This window comes from Pan paniscus, chromosome 20 (assembly GCF_029289425.2).
Source record: "Pan paniscus chromosome 20, NHGRI_mPanPan1-v2.0_pri, whole genome shotgun sequence".
Classification (NCBI taxonomy): domain Eukaryota; kingdom Metazoa; phylum Chordata; class Mammalia; order Primates; family Hominidae; genus Pan; species Pan paniscus.
The window spans coordinates 8,967,901-8,986,458 of NC_073269.2; the positions used below are offsets into that span (position 1 = coordinate 8,967,901).

Genomic DNA, 18,558 nt, shown 5'->3' on the forward strand with positions numbered 1-18,558 from the left:
ACAGGGTCTCTGTCACCCAGGCTGGAGTGCAGTGGCGTGATCTCAGCTCACTGCAACCTCGACCTCCCAGGCTCACCCGATCCTCCTGCCTCAACCTTCTGAGTAGCTGGGACTACAGGTGTGCACCACCACACCCAGCTAATTTTTTGTATTTTTTGTAGAGAGGGGGTATGATACCCAGGCTGGTCTTGAACTTTTGGGCTCAAACAATTCTCCTGAGTCAGCCTCCCAAAGTGTTGGGATTAAAGGCATGAGCCACTGTGTGAGGCCGCCTCTTGCTGACATTTTCCAAGTGCTCACAATGTGCTACCTGCCCGTGATGATGGCACACCCTAAACTTTTTTTTTTTTTTTTTTTGAGACAGAGTCTTGCTCTGTCACCCAGGCTGGAGTGCAGTGGCACGGTCTAGGTTCACTGCAACCTCCTCCTCTCAGGTTCAAGCGATTCTCCTGCCACAGGCTCCCAAGTAGCTGGGATTACAGGCACGTGCCACCATGCCTGGCTAATTTTTGTATTTTTAGTAGAGACAGGGTTTCACCATGTTGGTCAGGCTGGTCTCGAACTCCTGATCTCTAGTGATCCACCCGCCTCAGCCTCTCAAAGTGTTAGATTACAGGCGTGAGCCACCGCATCTGGCCAGCTGAAATATTTCACAGATAAGCAAGCAGAGACCCAGAGAGAGGCTGTCCCTGTCCCCAGGCCACTCGGGAAGCCAGGGTGTGGGAGCCCAGGCAGAACCTCCAGTGGGGAGGTGGATGCATCTCTGGGGCTCCTGGGGCTCCTCCCCTCCGGGGAGGGGGCCCCCAGGTAATTAATTTTAATCACTGTTTTGAAATTGGGCCACCAGGAGGCAAGTCGGAAACAGCAATTTGTAATTAGGAATGGGTGGGGCGGTGGGGGGGGGGGGGTTGCAACGACCATTCAGAGGAAATTAAAGTGTCATTTATACCCAGCAGGTAGTTAAGGGACCCAGGAGGGGGTGGCTCGAGGGGGCTGGGGCTCCAAGGGAATCCAGGCTGGGGCTGGGGCGTCGAGCACCCACAGATTCCAAAGCAGGTTTGGGGACGGACAGGTCCTCCCTTCAGACCCAATTTGGAGGAAGTACAGAGGGGTGGGTCGTGAGCTTGGGACCCAGTTGTGGAGTTCAGAGGGGAATAAGGCTCTGTTATAGGGACTCCACTTAGGGAGGAAGAAAGATGGCCCGGCCTTTGGGGGCTTGATCTAGGGGCAGAAAATGAGGAGCCCTTCCCCTCCAACTTGGGGTTCTGGGCGCCCTTCCCCGCACTGCTGAACTCCTCCCCCAGAACTCCTCCAGTCTCTGCCCCTCCCCAGAGGCTGGGGATCCCCAGGCGGCCGGGACCAGTGTGAGAGGCCTGGAGGGGGCCCCGCTGAGAGAGGTGGTGGGGAACGGGGGTGGAGGTCTCAGGGAGTGCCAAGTGCTGCTGGGAACGGAAGACCTGGCGAATGAACTTGAAGAAGACAAAGGCGGGAAATAGGTCCCAGGGGAAAGGCCCCGGGGTCAGAGCGGACCACAAGTCCTGGTGAGTCAGGGCTCAGGAATGATGGAGGGGCTGGCAGAGTGACGTGGGTGCTGGGGGATGGGGCTTGAGAACCGTCAGACTGTGGAGAACAGTGTTCGGGGGGAAGGGGCCCCCAGTTTGCTGGGTCATCTCAGGGAGCCTGTCACCCCCATCTGTGCCTCGCTGCTCCCCAGAGCCTGAGGCTCCGACCTTCAAAGACGGACAACAGCAAACACTTACAGGGTGCCTACCCCGTGTTCCCAGCCCTGTCCCTCACTGAGCCCAGTGGGGTAGGTCACAGGGGCTCTTCTGACCATTCCATAGGTGGGAAAACTCGGGGCCAGGGTGGGCAAGGGATGGGGCCAAGGTCGCACAGCCCGGAAATGGCCAAGCTGGGATCTGAACCCGGGCCCAGGAGTCCAGACGCTGCGCTGTTAACCACAGCACTGCCCTGCCCCCAGAGAAAGGGGCTTTCAGCCTCTTCACATCCATCTCAGCAAGTTTTGTGGGTGACTCCAAAAATCTGTCCCCTATCCATCCACTTTTTCCCCCTCTATTACCCTTGCCTGGCCGGCCCCCATCAATTATTACCAGGACCTGGTCCTCAATTCCAGCCTCGCCCCTGTCTGTCTTCCCCAAAGCTGCCACCAGAGGGCACCAAGAGTCAGGTTCTGTCCCTCCTCTTCCCGCAGCCCTCCATGGCTCCCACCTCCCTGGGGGTCGAAGCTCAAATCCTCACTGCAGCCCACGAGGCCCTGCATGACTGGCCCCGTACTCTCCTTGCCCTTCCCTCCTCCCACTCTCCCCTCCACACTCTGCTGCAGCCATACGGGCCTACTTGGTGTTCCTCCAACACGCCAGGTGAGGTCCTGCCCCAGGGCCTTTGCACGGGCCGTGCCCTCTGCCTGAAGTGCTGCTTCCCAAGATCTCTGCATGACCAGCTCCTTCTCATCTTCCAGGTCTCAGCTCAAATGTCATCTCCTCAGAGACACCCTCCCCGACAGCCTCAGTGAACACAGCCCCGCCCTTCTCAGCCACTTGCAAGATAACTGTCTTCAGGGCACTGACTATACCTGATTTACCTTGCCCTTTCTCTAGTTAGTGTCTGTGCTCCCCTGCCCCCCCACCCAGCTGGGAATTCGACAAGGGCAGGATGCAGTAGTCTGCCTTGGTCATTGCTGGGTCCGTGGCACCTGGCACTTAATAGGTGCTCACTAAACATCAGTCTACTTGTTAAATGCAAGCAATGCTCCCACAGCTCCAAATGAGATCATGGCCAGAAGCTCCACGTTTCTGCTTTGCAAGGTTGTTCCTTTTTTTGGAGTCAGAAACCCAACAGAACTATATGTGGCATTTTGCCTGCAACCTCTTGTTTAAATGGTCAACCCTAAGGGAGGCAGAACAGCAACCCCTGTTTTACTCATGGGGAAACTGAGGCTCAGAGAGGGGGCATGAGTGAGTGAGAGAAAAAACTGATTCAATCTCAAGTCAGTCTGATCCAAATGCTACGGCTGCCTATAAGGGCGATAATTCAGAAAGGCTACTTCAGCTTCCCCAGGGGCTCTGAGTCCATGGCCTTCAGGGGAGGGAGGTTCTTCTGCAATCATCAGAAAACATATGGCTGCCCCCTAGTGAACTCCTAAACATCCATCATGGCCCTAGCTACAGTGCCCCTTCCTGGTACATCTTCCCTGATCCATGAGGCAGGGTACAGCTTTCCCTAGCCCCAGTTGCTCCCTCTGCGCTAGCCCTGAACCTGTGTAGCACGGGTGGCCAGTGCCTGCCCCTGTTTCTCTTCCTCTGGCCTGGAAGCCCCTCCAACTAGACAGAGGAGTTAAAGTTACCTCTCTGGGATCCTAGCATCACCCAGCACAGGACACAGCACATGGGGACCACTGGCAGCATTTGTTGACTGACTGATGGACCTAATTGCCTGGAACCAGGCCCACCTGGGAACCCACAATCCTCCTCTGGGTTCCTGTATTTGGGAAGCTCCCTCCTAGGTCCGCCCTTGGAAGGCTGGCTTAGCTGGGCCATGGTGCATCCTGGGAAATGTAGTCTAGAGTGGGCCTTACCTCCCAGTGGGGCCCTGGGGTGGCCACCTTTGGACCCTGGGGCCAGATAGAGAAGGAGCATTGAGGGTGGCAAGTAGTAGGGCCCCATGTCCCTGCCAAAGAGTCCTAAGGGTGGTCCCCAGCCTCCCAAGTCTCTTACTTTTTCTTTTTCCTTTTTTTTTTTTTGACGGGGTCTTGCTCCATCCCCCAGGCTGGAGTGTAGTGGCATGATCTCAGCTCCTTGCAACCTCTGCCTGCTGGGTTCAAGTGATTCTCCTGCCTCAGCCTCCTGAGTAGCTGGGATTACAGGCGTGAGCCACCATGCCCGGCTAATTTTTGTATTTTATTAGAGACGGGGTTTCGCCATGTTGGCCAGGCTGGTCTTGAACTCCTGGCCTTAAGTGATCCTCCCGCCTCGGTCTCCCAAAGTGCTGGGATCACAGGCGTGAGCCACCGCCACTGTCTTACTTGTCCTAATGTCTGCCACTTCACCTGGATGTCCCTGGAGGAGAGGTGATGAAGGACCGTGATAACGAAAAAGGATTGCGTGCCTGGGTTCCTATGGTCACACACCTGACCCCAGCACCACCATGCATGATGGGGAGGGTGTCTAGGGTGAAGGGTCTGTTTTGGGATAATTCAGCCAAAGGACGTGGGGCTGGTGGCTGGGGCCTGAATCCTGGGCTGCTTTGAGCCTTAGTTTCCCTACTGCTGCTACATGAAGACAGGGAGGGAAGAAATGCACGACCATGGCCAAGAGAAAGCCACAGCCCAACCAAATCACGGCTGGGTTTTGGAGGAGTCACAGTATGAGAGCCCACAACCCCTTAAATACCTGAGACTCTCAGAACCTGCTATCTCAAACACGACAGCAGTTCAGAAAACCCACAGTACCTGGAAATTGAAAAAAAAAAAAAAAAATCCAGGAGATCACTTGGGGCTGACCAATATCAGGATTATTTACCCAGGATTCTGCAAAGACAGCCGTCCAACCCCTCTGGCCTGCCTCCCACGAGGGGCGGCTCACCACTCCTTCCAGCAATGCATTTGGTTTCCAAGGAGCCTGTCTCCTCGTAGCTACCCTTCCTCAAGATCTGAAATGTGACTCATGCCCCTCCCCCTGCTCTATAACCTTCCATGGCTCCCCATTGCCCTTGGGATAAAGTTTGCTCCTTGGCTTGGCATTCAAGGCTACTGCCTACCTCATGGTCCTCTTAAATAGTCTAGCCACTCAGGGCTCCTCCAACATACCCCACTGTGATGATCCTTGCTGTTCCCTCTGCCTGCAATGCCTGTCCCCCTCTCCTCCTGGCAGAATCCTTCTCCTTCAAGCCCAGTCCCAGTACTCCCTCCTCCAGGCAGCTTTCCCTGCTCCCACCTGTCCTGACCACTGCCCTGGAAGTTTCTCCCTCCAGCATCTCCCTTTCCGGGCCCACAGGACAGGGCCACGCCCAGGGTCAGCTCGGGACACCTTCCTTCCCAGGAGACGGGCGGTGACCAGCAACATCCTTCAGTCCCCAGGGATCCAGCTCACCTGTCCTGCAGGCTGACGTCATGGTCACCTTTCCAAGGGCAGTTTGATTTCTATCTTCCAGGCCCAGTCCTGGTAACCCCAGCAAACTCCGGCTGCCAGCCTGGTGTGGCCACTGCAGAGGACATGCCACATCTCCAGCCCCTTCTATGCCCATCAGTCAGAGGCGAGGACTGAGGTCTCAGGGGGAAAGGCCCCTCCTGGGGGGACTGGATACCTAGGCTTGGAGACAACTCACTTCAAAGCAGAGGAGGTGACACGGACCCTAAGATCCTGTGGGGGCTCAGCCCCAGCCGAGTCTGGTGGGGGAACCAGAGGCAAAATGGGGCAGGCACAGATCAAGACAGTCTCAAGCGACCCCTCTCTGCCTCACCTCCCCCAACTCCAGTCCAAAACCAAAGCGCATCTCCTGGGGAGACTGAAGCCCAGAAAGGACTAGGGACCAGCCTGAGGCCACACAGCTAAGCGCCTCCTCTCAAAGCTCCTGCATAGCCCAGAGTCAAGGGGAAGAAGGGAGGAGCAGAGCTTCAGGGCAAGCCTTAGGAGGAGCTGGGATGCAGGAGGGCTCTTGGGTTTCAACGGCTTCCTCGGGCCTCAGTTTCCCCACCTGCTGTTGGGATGGGCCGGTTCAGAACAGACAAGAGGCTGACGCCAGGCTGCCACCTACCCAATATCCGAGGCGTCTCTGGGTGGGTGGCAGTGACTCCCAGACAACTTCCCGGAGAGTTTAAGACCCCCTCCCAGGTGAGTTCCAACTCAGCCTTGGCCCCAGCCGTCCCCCACCACCCACCCCACAACCTGTGCTCTCCCTATGTAGAGTTTAAAGCAATTGTTCAGGTACATCCTGAAGTCCCGCGCCTGAAAGAAACTGGTCTCCCGGGATGTGGGAAAGGGTTTGGGGGCAAGGGGGATGCCCCAGGGGTCCTGAATTTTTATTTTGGAGAGGGAATTTGGACCTTCTCACAAGCTGAAGGAACACAGAAAAACAGAAATGCAATTTTACAAATGGGGCAGGGGCCCCCTTCAGTCACCACAGCCATGAGTCCCTCTCTCCCTCCTCCCTCCTTAAACCCAAACCCAGAACCCCAAAGCCTCAGAGCACCCCAGTAACTCCAAGTCCCCGTTCCGCTCCAGTCTAGGGGTCAAAGATGACAGCCTCAGGTAGAGGATGTCAAAGACCTCAGCGAGAGAGAGAGGGCCACATGGCGGCGGGGGCGAGGGTCTGCGAATCCCTCCCCCAACCCCAGGACTCTTGCAAACGCTCCTAGCTCCAGCATTAACCCGGCCGGGGCAGAGGTGGGGGTTCATGACAGTAGCGCCCCCTCTGGGAGATGCCCCAAACTCGGAGAGCGCCCAGAGGCGGAGAGCAGGAGAGGAGGGCACGTGACCCCCACCCCGGGGACCAATCAGCGCCCGCGGGAGGGGGCCACACTCGGCGCCCCCCACCCATCCCGGCGCGCTTGGAGATAGACGTTTTCTTTGTCCTTTTGTCAGCTCTTGGGGGCCCCCGAACCCCCAGGCCCCCACTGCAGCGGGGGGGATCCGGACCGGCCGGCCCTCCCCTCCAACACCACTGCGACCCCTGCCCCGCGGCCTGGACCCGGGACTCGTCCTGTTCTGGGCTGGACAGGAGGCCGGAGAGGACTCGGGCGCCCAAGGTGCGGCGGCCGGACGCGAAGTGGGGCGGAGGGGCCTCCCAGTGCCAGGACCCCCACACCAGCCCCGGGTCGCCTCGACTTGGCTCTCAGGACCCCGCCCCCCAACGCCACCCCCAACCCCCGACCAACAGGCCCCCTGCCTGCCCCGAACCCCCCACCTGGGCCCCAATCCAGCTCCCCAGCGGCGCAGCCGCGAGCCTCATTATTGTGTCTCCTCCGGGCCCCCCCCCAGGACAAAATCTCCACCCGCTGCGGTGCCGACAGAACCCCCAACCTAGCTGCACATACAGGCCCCCAGTCAACAATCCAAGCGCCCCCCCCCACGTTGCGGTGCCATTAGACACCCCCATAATGGAGCCTCAGGGAGCGCCCCAGGCCAAAATCCAGCCCCTCCAAAGCGATGCCACCGGACCCCCACCGGATCCCTCCATACGGCCAGCGACCCCCTCTCCAATCCGGTCCCCTCCCCAGTTGTGTGGCTGAGAGATTTCCCCCCTCGTTCTAGCGCTCCCCAAACCCCCTCCCTGGCCCCAAATCCGTCCCCTCCCAGTGGCAGGGCCCGCAGGCCCCCCCAGTCCTAGCGCCTGACCTGGCCACCCCAGCCAGCCTTTCGGTCCCCCCAGCTGCGTGCCGACAGACGCCCCCATCCCCGCGCCTCCCCCAACACCCTCCGCAGACGCCCCGGGGCGCTTACCTCGGAGCCGCGGCCGCCGCGAGTGCGCGGGCGGGAGGCGCGAGGGCGGGAGGGCGCGGGCTGGGGGGGTCCGTGCGCGCACCTGTCCCGGCCGGGCCGCTCAGCCCGGCATCCCCGGCTGGGGAGGGGGGCTGGGGGCGCGCGCTCTCCCCGCCCCCGGGCCCACGGCGCTGCGCTGGGGGAGGGGGCTCAGCCCCGGCCCCCCGCGCGCTGGCGTCGGCTCCGGGGGGGGCGCTGCGCGGTGGCCGGACCGAGGGCGCGCCGCGGCCGCATCTCCTCCGCCCGCCGCGGCCGCCGCTGCGACTCGCGGCTCTGCCACCTCCGCCCCCCCTTTCCAGCAACCCCCCACCTCCCCAAAGCCGGGCTGGAGCCGCGCAAAACCCGGCCCGGAGCAACCGCGGCGCGGAGCGGAGGGCGGAGCTGGTGGGTGGCGTTTGGGTGAGTTGTGGGGGGAGGCCCAAGGGGGTCACCCTGCTTTGGTCCAGGTGGTGGACTTATTAATTGAGCCGCCCCAACTTCCTCTCCTGGTCCCCTCTGTTCAAACTCGCATCCCCAGGATCCAGCCCCAATCACACCCAGCCCATGGGGTCAATGAGGCTGTCAGGAACCCTACGGTCTGGGTGGCCCCCTTCATAGACGAGATCATTTCTTCAATCCACAAGTATTCCATTTAGCAACATTCACTCGACACTTCAGGAAACTGAGGCACAGGGAGGTCTTGTCCAAGGTCACCCAGTTAGAGAGCGTCAGGGGGTTTTGGACCTGAGCAAACCGGCTGCAGAGATCTCCATGGTTCACGACTCCCAGACCTGCCCCTCTGTCGCCAGCGCCCTGTGGGACCTGGCCCAGAAAGGAGTTTTTCGAGGACTGCAGGTTCCCCCATGAATTTGAGACCCCAGGACAGAGCCTAGAGGTTTCAGAGACCTTCCTGTAACCCTCCTGACCCTTCGAATGAATTCAGGACAGCAGGGGCTGCTCTCCATGCCTCAGTGCCCCTCCCTGTCCAAAGTACCTCCCCATGTGGATGTGATCCTGTACGTCTCCCCCACTGGACTGAGTGCTGGCCTGGTCGCTCTGGCCTCTCTCCATACAGTAGATGCTCTGTAAACACTTATTTTTTCTTGTCTTTTCTGTTTTTCTTATCTTTTTCTTTCTTTCTTTGAGATGGAGTCTTGCTCTGTCACCCAGGCTACAGTGCAGTGGCATGATCTTGACTCACTGCAGCCTCCGCCTCCCGGGTTCAAGCAGTTCTCCTGCCTCAGCCTCCTAAGTAGCTGGGATTACAGGCGACTGCCACCATGCCTGGCTAATTTTTGTATTTTTAGTAGAGATGGGCTTTCATCATGTTGGCCAGGCTGGTCTCGAACTCCTGGCCTCAGGTGATCCGCCCACCTCGGCCTCCCAAAGTGCTGGGATTACAGGCATGAGTCACCGCGCCCAGCCTCTTTTCTGTTTTTCTATAATTTAGATAGATAATAGAGAAATGGGGGAGAGAGAGGATAGATGATTTTTTTTTTAATTGTTATTATTATTTGTAGAGACTGGGGTCTTGCTACATTGCCCAGGCTGGTCTTGAACTACTGGCCTCAAGCGATCCTCCCACCTTGGCCTCCCAAAGTGCTGGGATTATAGGCATGAGCCACTGAGACCAGCCAACACTTTGTTGTTGTGACTTTTCTTGCACACTTACTGAGTGCTGGGGCCACTATGCCCCATCCCTGGCTCCGTGCCATCCAGGGGGTCCAGACAGGTTGTGCACTGGCTTCCAGCAGCCACTCAGTGGGGACTGGGTATCAGGACTTGAACCCCGCTCCCCAGGCCACCCACGGCAATCTGCAGGCTCCCTGGCACCCATGGAGACAGCCCAGGTCTTCCAATTCCTGGGCATGTTCCCAGGGCCATCCTGGTGACCACAAACCTCCGGGAGCAGCCAGGCCTTCCTGCCCGTGGTTTTGCCCTTCCCGCCTTCCGGCCGCCCCAGCATCCCAGGCAAATCAGCCAAGGCACCTGCTGGTGTCCAGCCCCCACCCCGCCCTGTGTCCTGCCCGCTGGGGCCACTGAGACCTGCTCCACAAGGGAGGGGGCCGAGCCCCAGCTCCAAGGCTTGGGGTCTAGAATCTGCATCCTCCCACTTACACTCCCTTCCCTGCGCTGTGCCCAGCCCCTGGCATCCCCTCCCTCCCCTGCCTTCTTGGCTGTGCCCAGCTGGGTACTTCTGCACCCTAGTCATTCAGCAAACATTTATTGAGCACCTACTGTGTACCAGATACTGGACTGAGCTGTCAACAAGACAAATCTGCCCTGTGCCTTTTGTCTAGCCTGAGGATACAGAAACCAGTGGGCACAGAACTGCAGGCTGAGACAGACTGGCTGGAGGGCCAGGAGGACCTCGAGGAGGTGGCATGGAGGCCTTAGAGGGACCATAGATCCAAGCAGGGGGGTGGGGGTAGGGGTGTGCGGGGAGGGCGTTCTAGGCAGAGAGACCTCGGGGACAAAGGCCTTGAGGGAGGCCCCACCCCCACCGGTGGCTCAGCTGCCACTCAGGCTTCTGCGACCATGAATGGGTCTTTCATGTCCTGGACCGGGGCAAGGTCAGGCCGGGCCTCTCCCTCCTCCCGCCCAGGGCTCCTGGCTGTCTGAGCCCTGACCTGGAGGACAGTGGCAGGATGGGCCAGGGAGGCCCAGGGAGGGGCAGGGCATCGCCCGAGGTCACCAGAGCCAGCAGCGCCCTCCCAGCCGTGGGATTCTGAGCAAAGCCCCGCCCCGCTGGGCCTCAGTTTCCCCGGCCTGGGCGGGCGCGTTGGCAGCGCAGCGCTCCCGTCCTGCTCCGACCGGGTGGATTCCAGTGCGGGTTTTGCGGGCGCCCGCGGCCACCGACACCTTCTTCCCAGTGCGGCCCGGGCTGCGGCCCCGGGTCCGAGGAGGCCCGGGGAGACCCGGAGGAGGTCAGAAGGCCTTCAGGGCCCCCGGGATGGGGTGAGGCTGAGCTCGGCCCCTTACTGCCGGCGCCTGCGAGGAAGGGAAGCCCCGCCCCAATGCCTGCGCGCCCCCATCAGGACCACTAGCCTCGTCGCCCCGCTGTGTGACTCCCGGGGGTCCCTGGCCCTCTCTGGGCCGAGCTGTAGTCAGGCTCACGGGCAGCCGCTCAGAGAGGTCGCCTGGGTCCCATCCCTTCCCCAAATGGCCCCCCCGCCTCAGTTTCCCCGGCCAGGTGCAGGCTCTCTTTAACCCCAGGTTGGGGGGTCCTCGCTGCTAGGTTGCACCCCGGGTCTCCGCTCAGGCCAGGGAATCCCCTGGGGGCTCCGAAAGGGCAGCTCCGATTGGCTGGGGCCACGTGTGACGTCAGAGCCTCCTCAACGCCCCCTCCCCTAGAGGCAAGTGGGGGCGGTCGCGGCCGGGGAGGGGCCCGGGGTCCGAGCGGATTCGGGGTGTCCCCCCAGCTCAAGTCGGCAGCTGGGCCGCGCAGACGCGATTCTCCTCGGACAGATTTTTCCCTCGTCCCAAATCCCCCTCCGGCCCCCCCAGAACGGCAGCTGCTCAGGCGGCAGATGCGCCGGCTAAATCCGCCCAGCTGGTCCTCCGCGGAGCTAACCGCCTGGAGCCCCGGGGCTGGGGGAGTGGTGGCCGCATGGTCCTGACCCTTCCTCGCTCCCTGTTCTTTGACCCCTGACTCTTCGCGGAGTGGGGCAGGGATTCTGTTGAGGACCCTTTCTCGACCTCCAATTCCCTCCTGGAGCTGCTGAGAGGATTTGGGGGAGTCTGGCGCCCAGAGAGGGTGGAGCCCTTTCCAAAAACCACACAGCATCCCTGGGCCTGCTGCCCAAAATATGCCCTGTATTGCACATATATTAATAATTATAATGATGACTTAACATATTAGGCCTCTGCTATAGGCACCCCCACGATTCTAGGACTATTATGCTATTACTCCATTTTCAAAGGTGGAAACTGAGACCCAGAGAGCCGTGACTTGACTGATCCCACAGCCAGGAAATGGTGGAGCCTGGATTTGAACCCCAGCTTTTAAGAAGAAGGTGCCACTGTCCTGGAAGAACTCTCAGGACAGCATTAGTGTCTCAGGGATCCCCCTAATTGGAGGGGCCTTAAGGCAAGTGAGTGTGACCTGGGGTGAGCGAGTGGGGTCTCTTAGACCTCTTCCCTGCCCCCTGCCTGGTGCCCCTGAGCCTGACACGGACTGCCTCCCTGCCTTGCTTTTTCAGCCTAATCATGATTGTCACTGAAGATCCAGGAAGGCTTCCTGGAGGAGGAGGCAGCTCCATTCTGAAATGCCAAGGGTACAGCTTTATTGGGACAGCCAGTGTCTCTGAATATGTAGGTTTTGCACAGAGCTTGTACTGCCCCAGGGCCTGTACACTGCCTGTCCCCTCTGCCTTGTGCACTCTTTCCCTAGATGTCCAAATGGCTCCTTTCCTCACCTACCCCAAATCTCAATTCCAATGTTTCCCCAGCCTCCCCTCATTTCAGTAATCACTCTGCAGTGAGCTAGGATTGCGTCACTGCACTCCAGCTTGGATAAGAGAACAAGACCCTGTCTCTTAACTAAATACGTAAATAAAAATAATTCCCCTCTTCATCCCTCTTTACCCTGTTTTGATGGTTTTGTTCAACTTTTCACCAATAGGACTTTCTGTTATGCATTTACTCGTTTCTCTTCCAATCCCTCCCCAAGACAGTCACGTTCCCAGGTCTGTCCAGGACTCCACTGTGTCACGAGGCTTAAAACAGAGCCAAGCACACAGTAAGCACTCAACACATGTGGTGAATGAATGAACGAATGAAGGAGTGAATGAGTGGGAGTCTGAGATTTCAACAGGGCTTGCCTTCATTGTATCAAAGGGAAAACTGAGGCCCATTGATCAGAGAGTGAGACCAGAGTCACTTATTTTTCTCTTTAGCAAAACAGGACATAATGGTGACCACCTCCCCAGTATGCAGCAGGGGTATCCAGGGAAATAATAATGTCGGAAGCACTTATTAAGCACCTACTGTGTGCACTGCACAGCTCCAGGTGCTTTGCGCATTTCGAATGGAGACAAAGACTCCAACCCAGAACCCAGGACGCCTGGTCCCATGGTCAGCCTGAGTTCCCTACACCTCGCTGCTTCCCTCTCATTGAGAGAGGGGTTATATATGCAAGCTCCGGGTGCACAGGAGACCTTCAGCCAGGGAGGCAGTGGGCCCCACTGTGTCTGAGACCCCCTCTGCAGCCCCTCAGACCCTGGGCCCGAGGTTCAGGCTGTGTGTCTGGCTGGAGCTAACAGCACCATGCCTGCACGCAGGAAACATTAGAGTCGGAAGCAGCAGGACCTGCGCCTGATTTATAAATTGAAATTAGAGCAATTACAAGGCTTCCTCCTTCTCAGAAACTGAGAAATCCCCCAGAAAGGCCCATGTGTGTCCTGGGTTGGCCCAGAACCCCCTCCCCCGAGGCATCATCTGCATATGATGTAGTGACAAATGAGGCAGTGGCATCCTGGTCTCCAAAACAAGGAATTTGTGGGTGGAGCGAGGGTGTCCAGGGACCTTCAACCTCCCTGGGGTCTGTCCTTGGGTATAGATAGGAAACTGAGGCATGGGAGGTGAGTGTCATTTGGGCAGGGGCAGGTGTCACATTCTCCGCTTTCAAAATCTCCCCTCTGGCCTGGTGCGGTGGCTCATGCCTGTAATCCTAGCACTTTGGGAGGCCAAGGAGGGCGGATTGCCCGAGCTCAGGAATTCGAGACCAGCCAGGGTAACAGCAAAACCTCATCTCTACTAAAAACACAAAAAATCAGCCGGGTGTGATGGTGCATGCCTGTAATTCCAACTACTCGGGAAGCTGAGGCAAGAGAATCCCTTGAACCCGGGAGACGGAGGTTTCAGTGAGCCGAGATGATCGTGCCACTGCACTACAGCCTGGGAAACAAAGCAAGACTCTATCTCAAAAAATAAAAAAATAAAAAATGAATCTCCCTTCCCCTAGATCTCCCTTCCCCTAGGCTTCCCATTCCAGCCTAGTGAGCACACCCAGCTCACTCCTGCCTCGGGGCCTTGGCACTTGCTGTTCCCACTGCCTGGAAGCTGTTCCCCACCAACGTTCCCTTCTCTGAGAGGCCTTCCCTGATCATCCCAAGTTGGAGAGGATGGCTCTTTTCCACCCACTGTTTTCTTTTCTCTAAAATCAGTGATGGGGTAGTGAGCTGCCTGTCATGAGAGGCAAGCAAGCAGACAGTGGACTGGATGTGATCTCTGCAGCTCACACACTGGCGTCCATCCCCCAGCTTTACCACTCACCAGCTGTGAACAAGTTGTTTAACATGAGAACATTCCAAAAGATGCCGGGGCCTAGGACGGACGCCATGGTTCATGCCTGTAATCCCAGCACTTTGGGAGGCTGAGGTGGGTGGATCGCCTGAGGTCAGGAGTTTGAGACCAGCCTGGCCAACATGGTGAAACCCTGTCTCTACTAAAAAATATATAAAAATTAGCTGGACGTGGTGGTGCGTGCCTGTAATCCCATCTACTTGGGAGGCTGAGGCACGAGAATGGCTTGAACCTGGGAGGCAGATGTTGCACTGAGCCGAGATCATGCCGCTGTACTCCAGCCTGGGTGATAGAGCGAGACTCTGTCCCCCCATTAAAAAAAAAAAATGCTGGAGCCTGTCACATAGTTGGTGCTTAATAAAGATAAGTAGTCTTCTCCTGGGAGGTCCTGAGATTCTTGTTTCTTCCTCTTGGTGATTTTTCCTAATCTTCATCCTCTCTTGGAAGCTGTGGGAAGGAGCTTTGATGCCGTTACAGTTGTGTAGGGCATTGTCAAAAGAGAAATAAAAACAGATGACCAGAACAGATCCTGGCACCCGTGTTCACAGCAGCGAAAGGGCAGAAGGAAACCAACTGCCAATGAGCAGATACATGGATCAACATAAGGGGGTCCATGGACACGGTGAAATATGATTCAGCCATCACAGGCTTCAGATGTGGATGCATCTTGAGTATGTCACACTCAGTGAAGTAAGCCAGACGCAGAAGGCCAAATCCAGTGTGGTTCCACTCCTAGAAGGCCCCTGGAGTCATCAGATTCATAGAGACAGAAAGTAGATGGGGAGTGCCAGGGACTGGGGAGTGGGTGGGGAGTGAGTGTTTCTTGGGGACAGTTTCAGATTGGGAAAAGGAGAAAGTTCCGGAGAGGATGGCGGTGATGGTTGCACAACCACGTGAATGTGCTTAATGCCGCTGAACCGTGCACTTAGAAATTGTTAAAATGCTGATTTTTCTGTGATGTGTGTTTTACCACATTTTTTCTTTCTTCTTTTTTGAGACGGAGTCTCGCTCTGTTGCCCAGGCTGGAGTGCAGTGGTGCGATCTCGGCTCACTGCAAGCTCCACCTCCCGGGTTCACGCCATTCTCCTGCCTCAGCCTCCTGAGTAGCTGGGACTACAGGCGCCCGCCACTGCGCCTGGCTAATTTTTTGTATTTTTAGTGGAGACAGGGTTTCACCGTGTTAGCCAGGATAGTCTCGATCTCTTGACCTCGTGATCCGCCCCCCTCAGCCTCCCAAAGTGCTGGGATTACAGGAGTGAGCCACCGCGCCTGGCCCACATTTTTTCTTTAAAGATAGAAAGAAAACCAGAACTGGTATGCAGAAAGGGTGGCAAGATCCGAGCACAGAAAAAAAATGTATTAAAAAATACAATATGGCTGGGCGTGGTGGCTCACGCCTGTAATCCCAGCACTTTGGGAGGCCGAGGCAGGCGGATCACCTGAGGTCAGGAGTTCGAGACCAGCCTGGCCAACATGGCGAAACCCCGTCTATACTAAAAATACAAAAATTAGCCGGGTGTGGTGGTGGGAGCCTGTAATCCCAGGTACTCGGGAGGCTGAGGCAGGAGAATCACTTGAACCCGGGAGGTGGAGGTTGCAGTGAGCCGAGAGACTCCGTCTCAAAAAAAAAAAAAAAAAATTAGCCAGACATGGTGGCAGGTGCCTGTAATCCCAGCTACTTGGGAGGCAGAAGTAGGAGAATCACTTCAATCCAGGAGGCAGAGATTGCAGTGAGTCAAGATCACGCCATTGCATTCCGGCCTGGGCAGCAGAATGAGACTCTGCCTCAAAAATAAATAAATACATAAATAAAAATAATAGCAACAGCAGAAACAGGCAGTGACGGTGGAGGGTGTGTGTGTGAATGACCTCAGCTAGTGGCAGTTCGTCATTGCCACTAAGGCCAGCCACACAGGTGACACTGACAGTGTGCAGAGAGGCCATCAAGGGTGTCGAGCTCAGATCACACCCTTCCCTCCCCACCAGGGGCCTGCTCAGAGTCCGCTACAAAACCTCCGACACCTTCAGGAAGCAGAACTGAGCCTCGGGGGTCTTGCCCCTTGCTGGCCTATTTTTCAGCTAACTTTATTGAGCACCTACTGTGTACCAGGCTCTACTAGGCAGTGCTGGGGACACAGTGGTTGAGCAAGACACAAATGGACCCTCATCTTGGCAGGGTTCAGAGATCAGAGGAGAGGATTCACTCATTTTATTTTAGTTTTTAGAGATACGGTCTCACTCTGTGGCCCTGGGCTGGAGCGTGGTGGCCTGATCATAGCTCACTGCAGCCTCCAACTCCCAGGCTCAAGGGATCCTCCCACCTCAGCCTCCCCAGAGTGCTGGGATTACAGGCATGAGCCACCACGCCTGGCCTAGCAGAAAGATTTTAAACAGGTAGTCAGGGAAGGCTTCACTGAGGAGGTGATATGTGAGCAGAGACTTGAAGAAGAGGGGGTAGAAAATCATGCAGTGGCTGGGCAAAGTGGCTCATGCCTATAATCCCAACACTTTGGGAACCTGAGGCGGGCAGATCACTTGAGGTCAGGAGTTCAAGGCCAGCCTGGCCAACATGGTAAAACCCTGTCTCTACTAAAAATACAAAAATTAGCCAGGCGTCATGGCACACACCTGTAATCCCAGCTACTCAGGAGGCTGAGGCAGGAGAATCGCTTGAACCTGGGAGGCCGAGGTTGCAGTGAGCAGAGATCATATGTCTAAAATCTTATTGCCAGCCTGGGCAACAGAGCTGTCTCAATAAATAAATAAAAAATCATACAGGTACCTAGGGAAAGAGTGTAGTAGGTGGGCAGGCACAGCCCTGTGCAAAGGTCCTGGGGCAGGACCGTGCCTGGCATGTTGGAGGAACAGTGAGGAGGCCCGTGTGGCTGGAACAGAGTGAGGAATGGGAGGAGGGGAGGGCAGGCAGGTAAGGGGGCTTTTGGAATTAATTCAGCTCCTCTAGGGCGCCAAGCTCTACCCTGCCTCAGGGCCTTTGCACGGGCTGTTCTCTCCTCCTGGCCTTCTGCCTCCCTCTCCCCCCAGGTTGACCTGGTCAACCCGTCCTCCTTCATTCCCAAGGTAAATGTCTCAGTTTGAATCCCACACACCCGACTGGGAGCCCAAGGACTGGGCCCAGAACTGTCCAGGCCAAGGTGATGTCCAGCACTGCCCAACATAGAGTTGGCATACAGTAGGCACTCAATAAGTGTCTGGTAAGGTTCAGGAGATTGTCAGGGAAGCCTCCCTGCCCCTGCCCTGCAATGATGGTGAGGCTGGTGGCCCTCCCTTATCTGGACTTAGTTTTCCCTTCCAGAAGATTCCAAAGGCTGTGTCCAGGATGGAGATGGGAAGGTCGCTCCTCTACTCCAAAAGCATGGTGGGGGACAGGTCCCTCTGCAGTCCGTCCCCAGCCTGCTCTGCGACTGCAGGGGGAACCTGCCTTGCCCTCTCACCTCACCCCTCCAGGCCTCTCTCCTTTCGTCTCCGTCTCTAGGTCCATCTCACCGCCTGCTTCCTCATCTCTCAATCTTGCTCTCTCACTGTCTCTGTCTCAGTCTTTCCCCTGGGTCTCCAGTTTTCTATCCCCCCATCCCCGTCCCCACCCTAGGGTCTAGAGATTTGCTCATCTTTGGGCAAAGCCTGGAGGCCAGGAAGGAGGAGGGGGTAGGGGAAGTTCCAGATGCTCCTCAACCCTCACCCGCCTAAGTGTGGGTGGGTCCCCAAGGAACCTGGGCTGAGACAGCTCTACCCCCTCCCCAGCTTCTTCGGGGATCCCCAAGGCCAGTGGGGAATTTCTAGGGAGAAATAAACATCCGTATCATTTACATAAAATCTGCATCAATTAGCATATCGATTACAAGAGTCTACAGAACCAGGCAAGCCGTTTGCAAGGAAAATAGTAACTTTAATGACAAATGAGGCCAGCAGCTTCTCCATGGAAGCGACTTGTCACACTTCCACCCTGCTTTACAGGTGGGAAAACCGTGGAGGTGAGTTCTAGACAGAGAGAGGGAGATAATCTAGGTGGGCAGGGTCTCTGCCCTCTCCAGGCATTTGCAGATAGATAATGAGGAAACAAGTAATTGGCTAAAATGATTTCAGATTATTATAAGGACCAGGAAGAAAAGAAATGAAGGAGGCCAGGTGCGGTGGCTCACGCCTGTTATCCCAGCACTTAGGGAGGCCAAGGCGGGTGGATCACCTGAGGTCAGGAGTTCGAGACCAGCCTGGCCAACATGGCAAAACCCCGACTCTATTAAAAATACAAAAAATTAGCCAGGCATGATGGCATGCACCTGTAATCCCAGCTACTTGGGAGACTGAGGCAGGAGAATCATTTGAACCCGGGATATGGAGGTTGCAGTGAGCCAAGGTCATGCCACTGCACTCCAGCCTGGGCAACAGTGAGACTCCGTCTCAAAAATAAAATAAAATAAAAAATAAAACAAAATTGCCAGGCACGGTGGCATGTGCCTGTGGTACCCGCCGCTCAGGAAGCTGAGGCAGGAGGATTGCTTGAGCCAGGGAGGTTGAGGCTGCAGTGAGCTGTAGTGACACCACTGCACTCCAGCCTGGATGACAGAGCGAGACCCTGTCTCAAAAAAAAAAAAAAAAAAGGAAAATTTAAAAAGAGAAAATGAAGGGCAGCGATTCTCTGGGGGCATCAGGGAGGGCCTCTCTGAGGAGGTGACATTGAGCTGAGACCTGAAGGAGGAGTAGGGGCCAGATGGGGAGGAAATATATACATATGAAGAGCGAAGAATGAAGGAGGACTCCA

The 18,558-nt window shown here is 56.8% G+C and overlaps 1 protein-coding gene and 1 long non-coding RNA gene across 2 annotated transcripts in view; one reads left to right on the forward strand and one right to left on the reverse strand.

The window, feature by feature from the left end:
• SEMA6B (semaphorin 6B) overlaps positions 1-7,677 on the reverse strand; it is a 38,462-nt gene extending 30,785 nt beyond the window's left edge. The window contains exon 1 of the mRNA XM_034946720.3: positions 7,458-7,677. The gene's annotated coding sequence lies outside the window, so the exon portion shown is untranslated. The remainder of the gene's footprint in view (positions 1-7,457) is intronic.
• A 2,621-nt stretch (positions 7,678-10,298) lies between these two features.
• Positions 10,299-12,051, forward strand: LOC117977109 (uncharacterized). Its single transcript, XR_004668074.2, has 3 exons — positions 10,299-10,433; positions 11,399-11,569; positions 11,678-12,051. It is a non-coding gene; the product is annotated as an uncharacterized LOC117977109 (long non-coding RNA).
• The last annotated feature ends 6,507 nt before the right edge of the window (positions 12,052-18,558 follow it).